The 3,608-nt window shown below is 38.4% G+C and overlaps 1 pseudogene; it reads right to left on the reverse strand.

Moving 5' to 3' along the window:
• Positions 1–881: 881 nt before the first annotated feature.
• On the reverse strand, positions 882–2,114 carry LOC114292918 (cytochrome P450 71A1 pseudogene; annotated as a pseudogene).
• Between the last annotated feature and the right edge of the window lie 1,494 nt (positions 2,115–3,608).

Here is a 3,608-nt window from a genome sequence, read left to right on the forward strand (position 1 = left end):
AAGAAGAAGAACGGGACCTGGCAAGTCTGCGTTGATTTCACGGACCTAAACAAAGCCTGCCCCAAAGACTATTTTCCTCTCCCAATGATAGACCAACTGATAGATGCTACAGCACGTCATCAGCGCATGCGCTTCCTCGATGCCTATAGAGGCTACCATCAAATTGCCTTGCATCCGGAAGACCAAGACAAGACTGCATTCCTCACCCCAAGAAGAACATATTGCTATATGGTTATGCCTTTTGCGCTGAAGAATGCAGGGGCAACTTACCAGAGACTAGTCACCACCATGTTCAAAGAGCAACTCGGCCACACTATGGAAGTATACATTGATGACACGGTTGTCAAATCCAAGGAAGAGCAGAGTCATATCGCCGATCTGGAGGAGACATTCAGCATTCTACGCAAATACAAAATGAAGCTGAATGCTTCCAAATGTGCGTTTGGGATCGGCTCTGGCAAGTTCTTGGGTTACATTGTCATCCATCGAGGAATCGAGGCCAACCCGAGGCAAATTATAGCAATCTTGGAACTCGGCTCCCCTCGTTCGGTAAAAGAGGTTCAAAAGTTGATGGGGATGGCCGCCACATTCAACAAGTTCATCAGTCGATCTATAGATCGCTGCCGACAATTCTTTCATACACTACGACAGGGCAAGGCTTTTGAATGGTCCGCCGAATGCGAAGCCGCTTTCAACGGACTGAAGTCTTGATCTTTAAAATTGAGAGGCTTTGTTAGCAAAAAAAATCCCTCTGAAATGAACTCTTTTAGCTGGCTCCATAATTTCGGATCCCTTTGAATTGCCCATGCATTGATTAACACTCGAGTTTTGGGAGGAATATCATAATCTCCCAATTTAACGCCCCTACTATTAATTGATTGTTAACGAAACAAGAAAGGAAGTAGGGGATGTAACCTTAGAGTCCCTTTGACAACACAATTTAAGTAGACCATTTGATCAATATCATCTTCATTGACCTTTGATTTCTTTCCAACTACTCTTCTTACCTCTTCTTGAACTTTCTTTAACTTGGTTGGATTTTTCATAAGTTGTGTCATTGCCCACTCTAATGTTATTGAAGTAGTATCAACTCCTCGAAGAAACATGTTCTGTAATTGGCAAAGACATAAAGTTGCATAGAGTTAAAGACATAAATGGAGTCCCTTATAGTTATCACTTGTAGTCATATTACTATAGACCTTATTTGAGAATTCCTATAAATTGAACTTTGTCCTTGCTATATTCACTAGTAATAATTATTAGAACATGAAGAGAAATGTGGGTCGGTGTAAGGGATGATTTTAAATATCTGTAGATATGAATGGTAGCCAACATTTTAAATACTAGTAGAGCTCAGATCCTTTATAGTGCTAAGTTTGTAGTGCATTTTGTAGTGCACCAAAAAGACATGCACAACAAAATGTACTACAAGCTTAGAACTACAAGGGATCCGATCTCTACTACGTTGCCAAGTTCCCCATGTGTCGGTTGATACAATTAGGAGAGAGAGAGAGAGAGAGAGAGAGAGAGAGAGAGAGACCAGTAAAATTCCTTTAAGATTGTCTTGCGAGATATCAATCTCTATCTTGCTTTCCTTTTCAAGCTGGAGCAAAATTTTAATGAAGCATTTCTTACTAGGTTGATCATTATTTTCTTTTGAACTCTGATATTTTTCAATCGTGTCATCAAGGAAAAGCATCTAATCCTTGTGAAATGTCTTTCAATCTATTAACTAAACCAGCTAGAACATCCATCCATCCAAAAGATGAGAAGAAATCATGGAAGGAATATTATACTAAAAGCTCTATTTCGGTCTTCGCCAACTGTCCGAATCTTTTCTTATTATCTTCTTCTTCATACTTCCTCCCAAGAAGACATTTGGATACTATGCTACTCGCAATATCAACGAACATGTCTCCAAGGTTGACAAAATTAGCTCCATCAAGGTTCGCCTTGTTGCGTATTTTCTCAATCACCACTCCAACTTCTTCTAGTCTCACAAAATGAAATGCTAGCACCCTTTTGAGGCTCAAAAGCTCCAAAACACAGATCTTCCTCATTTTCCTCCAATACTTACCATATGGAGCAAACCCTAAATCAGTGCATCCATACATAATGTATTAGCAGCCCTTGTTTGGACTCTGTTTGCAAAAGCAATGTCATGAGTCTTCATGATTTGTTTTGCCATCTCTGTAGAGTGGACAACTATAGTTGGAGCACCACCCATGTATACCAATAATATAGTGCCATATTTTCCAAAGAGGGCATGTGTGCCATCTTTCTTAAATTTGAGCAGAAACGAGAGGAAAAGGGGGAAGAAGAGGACGGGGAAGATAAAGGGATTGATTAGTGTTGTTTCATCGAGCTCTTGCCGCCATTGTTGTTGCAATAGTGGTGTTAGAGCCATTGTTGTGCACTAATTTTGTATGAAACTAATTGCCTATCATTACTTCAAATTAATACACTACCTATCAACTTATTTTCTTGATTAAATAAATTAACAAAGGGTTGGCTTTCATTTTTTTTACGTGTACTAATTTGTTATTGTCATCATCATTAAACCTGAGGTTTAGTTTGTTGGAAAATAATGATTTTTCGGCAACTTTAGTTCAAAATTAACGTGGGACCTAACCGCTGGTTGAGGTAGATCTGAGTGATTTTGTATTCTCTTAAGTGAGAAGATTGCTATACAAAAATAGTGAGCCGAAACCATTGAGTTGTGAATTAGAATTGTCTCATAAAGTGGGCATCAATAAAGTTGGGCTTAGATTTGGACTTAGTCTTAGTTTGGACTGGGCCTAGGCTTGTGCTTGTGCATATGCTGGGTTTCGTCTTGGACTTGGACTCGACTTAATCTTGAGCTTGGGCTAAGCTATGTTGTGTTCGTCTTAGCTTGTGCATGTATTTGAGAATTGGGCTTGGATCCGGTTGTGACCCAACATTAGTATCCATTTTGTGACCTATCTAGTTGGTTTTTTCAACCATCATTATATACATATTTATTTGTATATATTAAGCATATGTGAGGTTTAGACTTTTGTAACTCTCATCTTTTGATAATTGAGTTGATGGCCATATTAGTGGCCATAGGTTTCAACCTTTGTAACTCTAGTCCTAATGGCTAGAGTTTATGGCCTTGGTTAATGGCATTTGATGGCTCTATTGATGTATAGCCTTCATGGCTAAAGATTCACCTACTTGTATAAACAGAGGATTTTGCCCTCCAACTTGGAAAAGAATTTTGTAGAGATTTTTTATGGAAAATAGAGATGGTGTTTTGAGATTAAAAAAAAAAAAAGTTGAAGATGTTTTTTTTACACTAAAGAAAATTTTCCCCAACTTCTTTTGCTAGCCCCTTTTTTAGTTCTTGCTAGAGAGATTGTAACCATTGGCAAGTTCGTCGAAACTATTCAAAAGGTGTTTCTGCATTAGTTGGTTTTGACCATCGTATTCTGGGAGACAGACGCCAGCATACCTCTAGCATCCATCAGGAGGCGGTGAATCTATTTTAAGGAAACAGTGGTATCACACAGGTTTCGATTTGCTTCTTTTCTTATCATTTGTTCTTAAATTTTTCAATATTTAGTTTACAAAGATGAGTTCTAATT

Source organism: Camellia sinensis, chromosome 7 (assembly GCF_055761805.1).
Source record: "Camellia sinensis isolate YWXY chromosome 7, ASM5576180v1, whole genome shotgun sequence".
NCBI lineage: Eukaryota > Viridiplantae > Streptophyta > Magnoliopsida > Ericales > Theaceae > Camellia > Camellia sinensis.